Here is a 14,517-nt window from a genome sequence, read left to right as displayed (position 1 = left end):
AACAACATGAAAATATAACATGATTCAAATATAATAAGCTAAACAAAATCTCAATAAAGCATCTTCAATATGATATTTCCTTTTCAAAATAAGGACTTAAACTTATATATAGAATGTATGAATTTCCAACGTAAATATACTTTGTGCCAAATAAAGATATATCAAATTGAATTAGCATCACACATAGCAACTTCTTTTGAACTTTCAAACCACTATATATAAATATATAAATAAGTGTTAAAAGATTAAGAAAACACAAGTCAAACAGTTCTTTTCTCTTCCAACAGTAGGAAATTGAAAAGCACAAGGGCAAGAATTGTTCTTTTCTCTTCAATTTAATTAAGGGATTAGAGACACAATTTGTCGGATAGAAGAACAAATAATTAATATTTACAAATGTTAAATCTACATCAAATGTGACCCTATTATTCAAAGTGATATTTTACCTCATTATTCAATTAGTGATATTTTCCATTTTTTTTTTTCAAAAGAGCACCATAAAAAGGATTAAATTTAGCGGGAAAAGTCACTAAAGATAAATTTTTGATATTTTTAAATATTTAGATGATATTGATCACTTTGGAGACTCAACCTTCTTAATGAAAATGTGAATTCATAAAAGCCATATATAATTTGTCATCGTTTTGTTTTTCCCTCTTTATTTCCTTCTTCTATAGGTCCCCTTTCTTCTCTCCTCCGTCATTCTTCTTGCTCTTTCCAACAAATCAAAATAACAATATCAATTAAATCAGTCAATGATAAACAAACAATAAAATATTATTCTCAATTAATATATATGCATTAGAATAGGAATTTTATATATTGCAAACCGAGCTGATCTATAGACATGCCATAGTAAATCATATCATCAAGGAGCTTGCATATTTTTTCTTTTGCCTAGCAGTCTAATTACTATAACAATTATTTGTATAAAAATTCCTTGTTATGAGGCTTTCCACTACCAGTAAATCTTTCAGGAGTAAAAAAAATAAAAATAAAAAGTAAAAGAAAAAGTTAGCGACAAATAAATCTTTGCTTAGAAGCCCATATCCTCTTGTATATATTTAAGGATAAGATATTGTCAACCTTATACAACATAATCAAAATACTAACTTTGATCCAAAATACACGCATATGATTAAGAATTATTGTATAATATATTAAAATACACAATAAAAATTACAATAATGTACCTCTGCCTTCAAATCCAACAATTTCGAAAGACCATTAAATACGCAAAAGTAATGTCCACAAATGTGAGAATTTTAGAGATGCCTCCCATAAAATAAAACTTAGGCGTGAAGACAAAGCAAAAACTAATAAAAAGTACGGTATTATCGATTCCTTATACAACATAATTAAAATACTAAATTCGATCCAAAATACATGCATATGATTAAGAATTAATGTATAATATATTAAAATAACACAATAACAGTCAAGAATAAGAAAATTTACATAATGTATCTCTGCCTTCGAATCCAACAATTTCCGAAAGACCAGTAAATACTGCAAAAGTTAATATCCACAAATGTGAGAATCTTAGAGATGCATGCCATAAAATAAAATATAGAGGTGAAGACAAAGAAAAAAAACTAATAAAAGTACATTATTATCTTTTCCTAAAGTTCTAAAACAAATTAAAAGCAAAAGCAAATTAGAAATAGTGGTTTGAAATAACACTAAAAGAAACATAGCCTTGATAAGTTGAAGAGAAAAATGACTACTTCGTGAAATATTTGTGCAGAACCAATTCACATTTGGTTGAACTAACTTCTCCTGCTGTAAATCATCAATCTCAGATTGAACCCTTTTAATAAAGCCGTAATAAGGCGGTTGATCTCGAACTTCTGAAACTCAATATCAATCCCATTGCAGTTAATATCTGAAAATGTATTATCTTACTTGTTTGTGAAGCAGTTTGAAAAATGAACATGTTTTGAGATGAAGAGGATTTTTAGGATTTTGCTGTGAGAGGTATTTACAGTTGAGTTGAACTGTTATTCTTATCTCAATTCAATTCTTTAAAACAAACCCACGATTAAAATCGTTTCTTTTGTCCTTTCTTTTGGATGTGCTATTTTTCTACTATTAAAGAATTGAATTTAAAACATCCATTTATCTTCTGCCACTTGGCATTATTTTTTCCATATTTTGACATGTGGCTTATTTCCTGATTAGTTGTTTGCAAACGTGGGTTTTTTGGTTTAACTTTTTGTCTGATTTGCTTATTTTTTTATTTTTAAATTTTTAAATTTAGTTTCAACAATTTTAACTTAAGCAGTTTTCTTTTGTACTTTAAATTAGGAATTTGGAATTTTGTAGTGTCATCTTAACAACTCTTTGCCTCTCCTATTAATAATAGATAGAAGTTTGTAATTTTCCGTTCTTTGAGGGAGTTTATTTTTCCTAATGTCTAGGACGGTGGAAATATAGTTCCCCACATAAAGAGGCTCTGAAATTGATTCTTAAATTTTTGTCATTTTTAAATTGTACGTGCAATTATCTTGTAGAACATATTTTGTGGAAATATAGTTCCACAAAAGTAGGCTCTGAAACTGTTTGTGTTTAAGAACGTGATGTCACTGTTTTAATAGTTTTTTATTTGCTAAGTATGCCCTTGCAGTTTTTTAAAAAATTTATTTTGCTGAATAATTTGTTCATTGCAGTTTTTTTCTTTTTTTAAAAAAACTTTTGTAGCTTATTCTTTTTTTTTCTTTTTGATTTTTAAATTTTTAATTTCTGATTTTTATGGTAATGACACTTGTCATCTCATCATGCTTTTGCCTCTCCTATTATATATAAATAGATTGGAGATACCTGAATCTTGATATGCTTGGACACAACTTATTCGGCTCTCCAACAGGAAATAATAATATGTCGGAATTTTGTCATTAACTAATATCAGGCAAGTAACTCAAGGAATTTTGATTTGCCTATAGTATTTGATAAGAATATTCTTGTTTCTTCTTTTTACGTGGACTTAAATGTTATCCTATACTTTATTTTCTCGTCTTGCTTTTAAACCTCTTTTAGCGTCGAACGTGAAGTTAGTAATAATTTTTTTTTCATATAGAGCAACAATTTAACTTCAAGACATTTTATTAACTTCTTAATCTCAAAGGAGTCAGTACTTCAGAGTAATAGCTTCTTCAGGTAGGATAGCTAAAATTTTGGATAGCTAAAATTTTGAATTGAACCTTTTTTTGTTGTAATGGCATATGTAGCAAAGATAGCACAAAGGGACCTTTGGGAAATTTGAAGCATATATCTCGACAATTCTTATAATAGTGATGTGTCTCATATACAGGATGCCCAAGTAGAAGCATTGTTGATTTTGTAAGATAACCTCCTTAAGTGAATTGTACGTACTGCATCCAACATCTGAAAAATGAATTTAAAAACCGTGTACATTTTTCATAGTCATTCGATTATGTAGGTCATAATTGCACCTTACTGAAGTAGTAGTTTTACCTGCAATTTATACCACTATAAGTATCCATCTTTTTACCTGTTAGAGATAGCAGAATGTTGAACGCCGAAGCCCGAAAGAGCAGATATCTTATGTAGAGGTGTTCTTTTAGGATGATTATGTAGTGTTGTTTTTGAACTTTCATTTCGTTTAGACATTTCTTGGATCAAGGAGATGTTTTAGTAAGTCGATTGCTTGTGCTAAAATGTAGTGGTGCCTGCACAGTACAGAGTGCCAATCCAATATGGGCTTGTCAATGAGGACATCTCAATTCCCAAACCAAGAATTGAAATTAGCATATTGGTAAACCTTTTGGTAAATCCATATATGTAATACATATGACGCCCTATACAATTATGTACTTTTCACTCAACAGTGGATTCTAGTAAGGATCATTTAAGAAATAGAAGAATTCCGCAACTGGAATTTGAACCTGCATGATTAGAAAAAATTTCTGTCAACTCAACCAAATAGATTAACAATGTAGATAAAGAAATAAATTGATTAACTGTTTTCTAGCCAAATAGATTAACAATGCATATACGCACAACTGACTAAAGGTTAAAGTAGCAAATCAAAGATAACAAATGAGGACATTCACATAAAATCCCATGGTTTGCGAAGAAGAATTTGGTAAACACGACAAATACATACGAATTGTTCTTAAGCTCTTTTCTTGCCCCTTTTGACAAAAAATTGAGAGCTTACATGTTCGTCACTATTTTATTGATAGATAAATAAATCATCCAACAAAAAGTAAATAAAGTTAAAAAACAACAAAATAAAAGAGTAAAGTGAAGTCTGCATAGATTGCAATTAAGCTCAGGTAGGTATTTCTCCACTTTCCAAATGAAATAGTTGCTTTCTAATTGCAATCCAAAGGCTTATGTGGTGTCGTTACTGATGCTTGCTGGTACCTTCCCTTCAAGTCCAAGTGTTGTAGATTGGTAAATGATGAAATCGATCCATTCTTTTCCTGAGAAATCCGATGGCTCATGTGAGCTCGGATCTTGCTGCGCCTTGTCGATTTCACCTCGCTACAAGCTGGTTCATCTTTATTGAGGTATGTGGACTCTTCTTCTTCCTCTTTTGTGTATCTCTTTTGCAGAGTTCCCCAGTATGTACTTGATTGTTACTGCTGTTTATTTGGTACCCGAATTGGTTTTTCTCCTTGTTTCCTGTGGGTTTTGTGTGTTGTTGCTGTATTAAATGAAATTCTCAGTAACCCCCGCTTCGATTGCCCCCAGTATAGAGTTGATTCGTGTAAGATTTGTGCATTTCCAAACCCCAACTGAGCCGAATCCAATTTTGTGTGTTTTCAATTGATTTCCTTTAGAATTTGTTCTTGTCCTACCCTAATCCCACTGATTTTTGTTCCTTAGATTGAGCACCATAAGGTACTCTTAGTTGATGCAAGTTCCTCTTAGTTGTACCTCCTCCATGATTTTCAATTTCAGCTTTTTGTTGAGCCGTTTCCCGAAAATTAATGCTTTTGTTGTGCCTGCATCCATGAACAAACTGTTAGTAAAAAAAAAAATTGATCCTCCCTACTCTCCTCCCAAAGGATTTGAATATGAGGATCCCTTCCATTCCTCCCTTTCCTCTTCTTTTCAGATTTTACTGCATTTCCTTATTCTCATATAAGGTTCCTCCAATTTGTCACTGTTTACTAATTTCCTGCCATGAGTATCCATCTCCATGAAATTATTGGCCACAAAATTTCCACTGTCAAGAGCAAGATTAGCTAGATGGTCAGCTACCTTGTTCCCTTCCCTGTAAATATGGTTAGCCAAAACAGTTTTCCCTTCAATGAGCTGCCCAATTTCCTCCATCATACCAACAATATGCCAAGGCCCTTCTCACACTCTTTGGATGATGTTCTTTAACAGAAGAGAATCAGTTCAAGCACAATCTTTTCAACCTGCATATTATTCAAGTATCTAAGAGCTTGAAGAATAGCCTTAGTTTCTTCTTGAGTGTTAGTACTCCAGGATCCTCTATTTCTTGAGCTTGTGCCTGAACTACATCACCTTTTTCATCTCTCAGACAAAAGCCCCAAGAACCCCTCCCAGGATTCCCTCTATATGCCCCATCAGTATTAGCTTTGAGCCACCCTTTATCAGGCAGTTTCCACACAATAGTAGTGACTTTAATAGGTTGAGAATATCTATTCAAAGCTTCTACCACAACACTCCACTTGTAAGGGGCATATTTGAAATTTTTCCTCCTTATCTTCATAAACATTATCAAAGTATGCATTACCTGATAGATCAACTTTGTAATTGTCATTTTCCTGTCATGCTTTAAAGCGTTCCTCCTTTTCCAAATCTCCCAGATTATAATTGCAGGCATCGCCTGGTAAATATATCTTATCGCCTGGTAAATATATCTTACCTCAGGCTTAGCAGGCAAATCCCACCATTTGTTTATCACTTGTGTGATATGCAAGTTCTGAATATCTATCCCCACAGGTCTGCAAAAATGTTTCCAAATGACCTAAGCATCAAGAGCATGTAAGAACACATGGGATATGTCTTCAGCGTCTGGATTCTGACAACAAAAACATCTAGATGGAAATAGATGTCCCCATCTTTTGAGTTTATCATATAAAGGCAACTTAAACTTCCAGAATCTCCACATAAAGAAGGATATTTTGATAGGCAGTCCCTTGATCGACATTAGTTTGTATAACCTACTAGGTTCCCTTCTTTGCCTGAGCAATTGAAAAGCTGATCCCACAGTAAACTTTCCCTTGGCCTCCATTGGCCTCCATTTTCCAGTAGGCTTTATCCACCTCTTTATGATCAGCTGGAGGTGCAATATTCTCCAGAATGTGATTAGCTAGATCTACAAGCAAGATCTCCCTCATCATGTCTTCATTCCATTGTCTATCTTCTGTTACATCTTTGACCAAAATTACAGTTGGATCCCATTCAAACTCAGTTGGAATAATGTGATAAAGAGCACCCACTCCTGTCTAGTTGTCCGTCCAGAAATAAGAATTCCCTTGTTGCACCTTCAACCAGATCTCCTGTTCAATTTCTTCTCTGACTTTGAGCATCTTTCTCCACACATAAGTGCATGTATTCTTCAAAGGTGCTGCTAATGCATGAAACTTCTTCAGATATTTATTACTCATGAAGGTTCTCCACAAAGATTGTTTGGTTCTCATATTCCACCATAATTTTGCAAATAATGCCTTGGATAAATCATGCATACTTCTGAATCCCATTCCCGCTTCTTCCTGTGGGTGACACAAAGTTGTCCATGTACTCCGGTGTTTGCTAGAATTCTCAACAGAATTGTTCCAAAAAAACATGTTTTATCAAATATGGTTCTTCCCTCAATAGATAATAGCTTCCCAGTCCAAGAGCTAAGTCTATTTTGCACTTTCTCTATCAACTCCTGAAAATGCACATACTGTCTTCTACTATAAAACACCAGAACCCCTAGATAAATAAATGGGAACTCTTTCCTTGGAATCTGAGTTACATTAGTCACCAAATCACTAATGTTTTGTGTCACTGAATGGTGCATATAAATTGGACTCTTCCCTTTGTTGATCTTTTGTCCATTAACCTTCTCATAATCTGCTAAAGTCTTCATGATCAGCCTTAATGAATAGTCATCTGCAGAGGAGGAAATAATGGTATCATCAGCATATGCCAAGTGATTGACATATGGACTCCACTTTGGCATCCCAAATTTATTAAATCTCTCTTTAGCATGTAAAGAATTTAAAGCTCTAGTTAGATATTCAACAACTAGTATAAACAGAGTGGGGGACAATGGATCCCCTTGTTTCACCCCTCTTGTGGATCTGAAGAAACCTTGTGGTTGTGCATTTATCAGAATTGAGTACCAATTATTTGAGATAATTATGATAACCATATCAATCAACCTTTCTCCAAAACCTATATGTCTTAGAACTTTGGTAAAAAATAACCAAGATACCCTGTCATAAGCCTTTGCAATATCAAGCTTAATAACCATATTAGCAAGCTTACCCCTGATCCTAATATCATGAACTATTTCTTACACCAATAGAATGTTCTCAACAATGCTCCTTCCTTGATAAAATCTGATTTTTGGGGTGAAATCATGTCTGGTAACAGCTTAACCATTCTTTCATGAATTATCCTGGAGAAAATCCTGCTAGTAATATTACTCAAACTTATAGGTCTCAAGTCTGAAAAATTAGTGATTTTTTTCTTCTTTGGAATTAGTACCAGATTGGTACATGTAATATATCGAGGTAGTTCATGTCCACAAAAGAAAGACCCCACCATATCTGACCCCACTATATGTGTCATGTCCTGAGCAATTATATCCCAACAAGCTTGAAAAAATTTTCCTGTATACCAATTAGGAGGGTAGGCCCTCCAACACTGTCTCCATTTAGGCCAAAGACTGCCTTTTTCACCTCTTCTTCTTCTTTTGAAATTTCATGTAGCTTTCCATTCTATTCATCACTAATCATTTTGGGAATGTGCTGAAGCATCTCAAAGTCAGTAGGTATATTCTCCTCTCTGAATTGATTTGAAAAGAATCTGATTGCCTCCTCTGCTATATCTTCCTCTGTTTCCAACCAGACTCCACCACTGTCTTGTATTTTTTCAGTTGTAATCTTCTCCTCTTTCCATTGACATCAGCAAGAAATTTTTTTGTATTTCTGTCCCATCTTTAAACGATTTCATACCTGCCTTTTGCTTCCAGAACTTCTTTTCAATAGCATAAAATCTTATCAATTCAGCCTGCTCTTTCTGCAATCTTTGTCTATTCAAGTTGTTGGGATGTTTTTCAAACTCCTATTCAAGGATTTGTACCACCTCCTCCAAAGTAGCAATTTGTCTAAATATATCTCCATAAGTTTCCTTTCTCCATATGGAAATAGCTTTACTCACCTTTTTTAACTTGTTATGAAAGTTAAAAAATAGATCAGAACTGAAATTTGAAGCCTAGTTATTTTTGACCACTTCCTGGAAAGTCTCATGCTCCACCCAGAAGTTCAGGAAGCTGAAAGACTTCTTGATTGGTCTACTATCCTGCTTGGGACTTATCAATAAAGGAGAATGATTTAACCCTTGCTTGATCAAATGTTCTACTTTGACCCTTACTTGATCAAATGTTCTACTTCCAGATTAGGGTAAGTGTTCAGCAAAGCTTAATTCCCTAAGCACCTGTCCAATCTTTTGAAAATACAGGCCTCATCTGATCTCCCATTCCACCAAGTGAACATACTCCCTGTGAAACCAAGATCCACCGGTTGACTTACATCAATGCATTGTCTGAAGTCTTCAGTCTCTGCAAATTGAACACGAAGCCCTCTATATTTCTCATCAGCCTCTGTAATCACATTAAAATCTCCACCAACCAGCCATGGGAGATGTATATGTGTAGCAATATCATACAGGTCCTCCCATAATGCAATTCTAGTGCCTCTATTTGTACTAGCATAAACTACAGTTATAATAACTTCCTGTTCCCCATCAAAAGAAGTGAGCTTGAAGGACAACAATTGATCAGTGTCCTTCAAAATTTCCACTTGAAATTCTGCTTCCATAAAAATCCATATCTTCCCATTTACATTGTAAGCAGCAGTCTCCATAGTAAGCCACATTTTATATATATCAATGTGTCTAAAATGTTGAAATGGCTCCAAAAGGGCTATAACATTGAATTATTTTTGTCTGTTAGTAACACCACTCTTTCAAAGGCCTGTTGAGTATTTGCAGATCGGATATTCCAAATGAGAAAGCAATTCATTGAGAAGTGGATTTGGCAAGTGCTTTCCTTGTTTGTACACCTCCTGTTATTTTAGGAGGTGCACTTTTGTCTCTTTGTCTGTGATGCCTAGTCTCCTTCCATGCCTTTGTAGTATTCTTTGGAGATCTGTCTGCATTACTAGTATCTTCAAACATCTTTCTTTCTTCTTCCTCATCATCTCCAATGTCAATCTCATGTTCTTCTTCATTTTCATTAATTATAAGCTGATCTTGTTGCTGCAATTTACTGCCTTCCTCTACTTCTGTAGTGCCTTTTGTTTCCCCTGTTATGTTCATCATTATTTCCTCCTTGTTGTTCAAAATATGAATTTGATTGTCTTTGCTCATGGTTGTATCTGTTTGCCCATCTTGAGTATCTGCTATAGCTAATATCCCTGTGGTAACTGATTCTGCAGGTAATCTAGGTTGGAACAATTAAAGATCTGTATTGTGATTATCATTAGGCGGTTTTTTCAGAGTGTTTTTTTCCCCTGAACAGGATTCTTCCTGGCCTCCACAAGAAATGGCTTCTGGCCTATGTTGAGTGTTTTCCTGATCATGCCTTTTCAGAGACCATTCCCCTTATTGTTATTTGTTGTCTTTTTTAGTAGACAACTTCTTATTTTGTTTTGCTTCATTACCTTGTGGTTTTGTCATTAAATTTTTCGGTTGGTCTTTGATTGCATCTGCTTGTGTTTAAATTGTCTCTGTCTTGTGTTGGTTATCGTTGTTATTGTTATCTTTGTTGTGAATCTCTGTCCTCTTCCCTTTCTCCCATTCTTTGTTGTTTTCTATATCCTTGCTGGTAGCACTTTTCTTGCCAAAAGATGCCTCAACCCAAGGCTTGGAAGTTTCTTTTTGATCTTTAGTGTTGGTTGTATGCTGTTTCTCTAATTTCTCTTGCATCTCCTGTGTTAGATCTACCAAAGCATCAAACTTGTTTGCTGTTACTGTATTCTTGGAAGTATGTTATCCTTCTGATTGTGTTGCCTCCTTTACATTTTTCTTGTTTTGCACCACATTCCAATTCTCATATACTAGTTTTCCATTTTTATACACCCCATGTTGTTGTAAGTCATCAACTGGTTGTTTTCCAGTTGATTTGTTGATTTCCTCCTTGGTTTTCCCTTTTGTAATATCCTGTCGTCCTCCTTTTTGCTCCTCTCTTTTTGGCCTGTGTTCCGGATACAAAATCCAGCAGCCATGTAAGTCATGGCCTTGCAATTTGCAGTGTGTACAATATTTAGGGAAATAATCATATTGAATTTTTTGCCATTTTGATCTCAATTCTCCGGTCTCCTCATCCAAGCAATTGATTTGAATTCTTTTTGGTTACTCTTTCAACAAATCGACTTCCACTTTCATCCTAGCACAACTAGGTATCGTTTGATTGTTTGTGGCCTTGTCAATCATCAGTGGTGTACCAACTGCAGTTGCCAAAGAAAACATTGATTCTTTGTCAAAAAGATTTGTTGGTAGTCCAGAAAAAGATATCCAGGCAATGGCTATGGTTGTCTCTTCCTCCGGATTGAACCATGGATCCCATTTTAGAAATCTGAGGGGAAAATATCTATTTCTGACCCTTAATTCCCAAGCTGTTGACATTAATGTTGCATAATCCTCTAACGGTGACAATCTAATCAAAATGTGGCGTTCCTCCAAAAATCCAATATTGCACTTTCCTTTGATTTCCAATGGGATTGGCAATATTTTCCTCAATTCCGCCAGATCTGGCCTTCCATAGGAAAATTTTGCTGCAACAGCAAATTGTAAATTTTGTCGCCTTATTAACTTTTCAAACTCGTTCTTCGTCCATGTCACAGTTGGTTCACTATGCAACAAAGTAATAATTTTTGGTTCAAAAGGTTCAGAGGTTTGTTGTTCTAAAGCATTATGTAACGCAATAGCATAGTTCATAGGTTTAGGGTTGGTGTTATTTTGTGATTGGAGTATTTGTAGTAGGGGTCCCGGGGGTGGCCGCCGGCCGGCGCCGCCATTCCTGGTAGAATAGTTCAACAATGATCTAGGGTAGTGTAGGTTTTGCGTTAAATTGTAATTATTTATCAGCAAGTGGGAACTATCAAAACGTGAGGCAATTGTTGGATTTTTGGAAGCACGTAAATGCAGCACTATCTTTTTTTTTTTTTTTTGAATTACCATTTTTTAAAAATTTTAAAATAAGAAATTTATGGTGATGACTTGTCATCCTAATATTGTTTTATCTTTTTGTCTTTTCTTTTGATTTTTGTTGTCTTTTTTAATTTATTTTATTTATTAAATATGAATTTTCTGGTGATGACACTTGTCATCACATCATGCGTTCTTTCTCCTATTCTATATAGATAGATAGATTAAGAGCAGTTTTGTAGTCTTAAAAGATATATATTGTGTGTCAAAATATTTTTTTAATTTGTGATTTTAAATATGTTATGTAGGGTATTGAATTAAAGAGTTGTCAAAAAGTTTTTTTTTTTTTTTTTAAAAAAAAACAGCCTAAAAATGAAAGTAAGATAAATAAATTGAAACAGATGGAGTATAGAAAATATTAATTTTGTTTAAATTTAATTGTATTAATTAATTTATTTATTAATTCAAATTATTTTGACTTATTTAGATAATTTATTTAAGGCGGAATAGTTTTGGGAGACCCTGCACTTGTCCATTTTTGTCATCTCAGTGTTCGTAGTTTGCCAATTAAACCCGTCTACCTTTTAAAACTGAGTATTGTAAATACCTCTGACCGTTAACCGATCCTATTTGGCAATTTGATGGTTGAATTGGAACAATGCATGAATTTCATGCATATAAAGAGCGTGAACATAAAAAATTAAATAAAAAAATGATAAAAATGAAAAAAAATAGAAAGACAAAAATAAAATAAAAAAATATGAAAACTCTTTCTTCTTCCCCCACGGGCCCCACTCCACCCTTTATTGTTCTTCCCCATCCCCTCCCTTATTTCTTTTTCCCTTTCTCTCCCCTTCCCATTTTCACCACCTTCATAGCTTCAATCAATATTTGAGAAAAATAATTTTCATCTCCCTTTGTCTTCCTCGTATTTTCTTTATACACCAACCTAAAATACAAAGAAACACATTAACAACTTTCAGGTGAGTTTTCCGTTATTTACTTTCTGCTGCATTTCATTGTTATTTAAGCTTTGTAAATTTCTAGGTTTCCTCTATATTTAGCTTGTTTCTCTATTTTTAATAGATTGAGTAATTTTCAAAGTTTTTGAAGATCTTTTCCTTGAATCCAAGAACAAGGAAAAATGTTGAGCTTTTACGCAATGAAGTAGGCTGATGGTGACATGATTTTGGTGGTGGATGGAAGAGGGAGATGGGAGGGTAGAAAGAGAAGAGAAAGGTTTGGTTTTTTTTTTTTTTTTTTTGGTAAGAAAAAGGAATAAATTTGTTTTTTTCCCAAAGCTAATTTTTATAAAAATAAATGATGATATGGCATTAATTTATTTAGGTGGATCTGATGTGTCCTTCATGTCAGGGCGAGTGAACTATACACAGTGTCAGAGGGGTTGAAAATACTTGTTTTGATAGAGTTGAGGGGTTTAGTTGACAAACCCGTAAATACGAAATTGCGTGACAAAAATGGACGAAGTAAAGGGCGAAAAGCCTATTCCACTTTTATTTAAAGTTGAGCTGATGAAGGTTGCGTATGACATGAATAATGCATCGAATGAAATTCTTCTCTTCCAAAAAGTATTTGAAAATGAGAAAAGAACAAAATTTACAAGCGGGATGAGGCAAAAGCAATGGCTACAACGACAAAGAGGATTATTAGCTACGGACGCTTATTTCGGTTGGATATTTACGCTTAACGGTTTGACTTACCGATTTTTAAATGTATATCAATTTGTTAACCTAACCAATAAAATATCAGTTCGTTCAGTTTGAATTTAACAGTTACGATCGGTTAACCAATAAAGTCAAATAAAAAAATAAAAAATAAAAAAGCAAAATCCAAAAGATTCATCGCTGAATCTGGTAAAGTGAAGCATGAAATTCAAGAACTTTCTCATCACTTTCTAATATAACTGAAGTATGATATTCAAACACTTTCTAATCACTTATCACTAGCAAAACCAAAACACATAAACAAAAGAAAACTGAAGCAGAAAAGTCAAAACAAATGAAAAAAGAAAGAAAAATTGCATAAGAAAGAAAAAATGCATACGCCTCTATTTTGGGGAAAAAAGGGCTAAAAACATTCTCCATTACAAATTTGGGTCAAAAATATCCCTCCCGTCATTAAAGTTTTCAAATATAACTCCGTTAACGGAAATTCTCAAAATAACCCGATTTCATTTTTATACCCGCTCCTGTGCCTAGTGGCTCCAAATGTAGGACTCGGGAAGAAGTTGCTCGCATATGAGTTTTTTATGTAGTTGGGTCGGGTTTAAATGGAGCGGGTTTAAAAATAAAATCTGGTTATTTTGGAAAATTTGGGGATTTCTATTAAGATAGGGGTATTTTTGAAAGCTTTAATGACATGAGGGGTATTTATGGCCCAAGTTTATAACAGAGAATACGTTTAGCCCTTTTCTCAAAGTAGAAGGGCATTTTTTACCGTTTTACCTAGAAACATTTGAATTTCAAGCGCGACTATATCTACTCTTTAGAGTTTAATATTTTAATAACTTCTTATACTTTCTAAACTACTTATATATACGGAGGATATAAATGTATATTTAATCTTTCTTAATGGGCTAATAATTTATCTGATAATGAAATTTAGTAATCTTTATTCCACACCGTTAAGCCATTAAGTATAAATTTCAATCAGTTCACCAACCTTTAATCCGATACTCCAATACTAATAAACTTATAAAATTATTTGGAATAATTACTTGGCATAGCTACCTCTAAGAGGTAATTATTGATAATAACTACCTTTTAATTTATTTACTTTTCATAGCTACAATGAACTCTCAAGTTACCCGTCATAGCTATACCAAAATACATAAACCTCTCTCTATTCTCCCTCCCTACACATTTCAAATTTTTCATCTTCTCCAAACTCTAAATAACTTTCTCTCTCTTTCTTATTCACTAACACAACCGCTGCCGCCCCACTGTCGGGGCTCTGACGACGAACCATGACAGCAACACCTCTCTCCTCTCCCTCTCCTTCACACGACTCCCGAAGCTCTCATTCGACGAGTAACTGGAGCTCCACGAACCATAAACAACCACCACATCCCGCCGCCATTGCTTCTGTCATAGATGCCGCCACGTCGGCGTCGAAGAAGAACAAGCAGAACTT

This window comes from Lycium ferocissimum, chromosome 1 (assembly GCF_029784015.1).
Source record: "Lycium ferocissimum isolate CSIRO_LF1 chromosome 1, AGI_CSIRO_Lferr_CH_V1, whole genome shotgun sequence".
Lineage (NCBI taxonomy): Eukaryota > Viridiplantae > Streptophyta > Magnoliopsida > Solanales > Solanaceae > Lycium > Lycium ferocissimum.
This window is presented reverse-complemented; position numbering follows the sequence as displayed.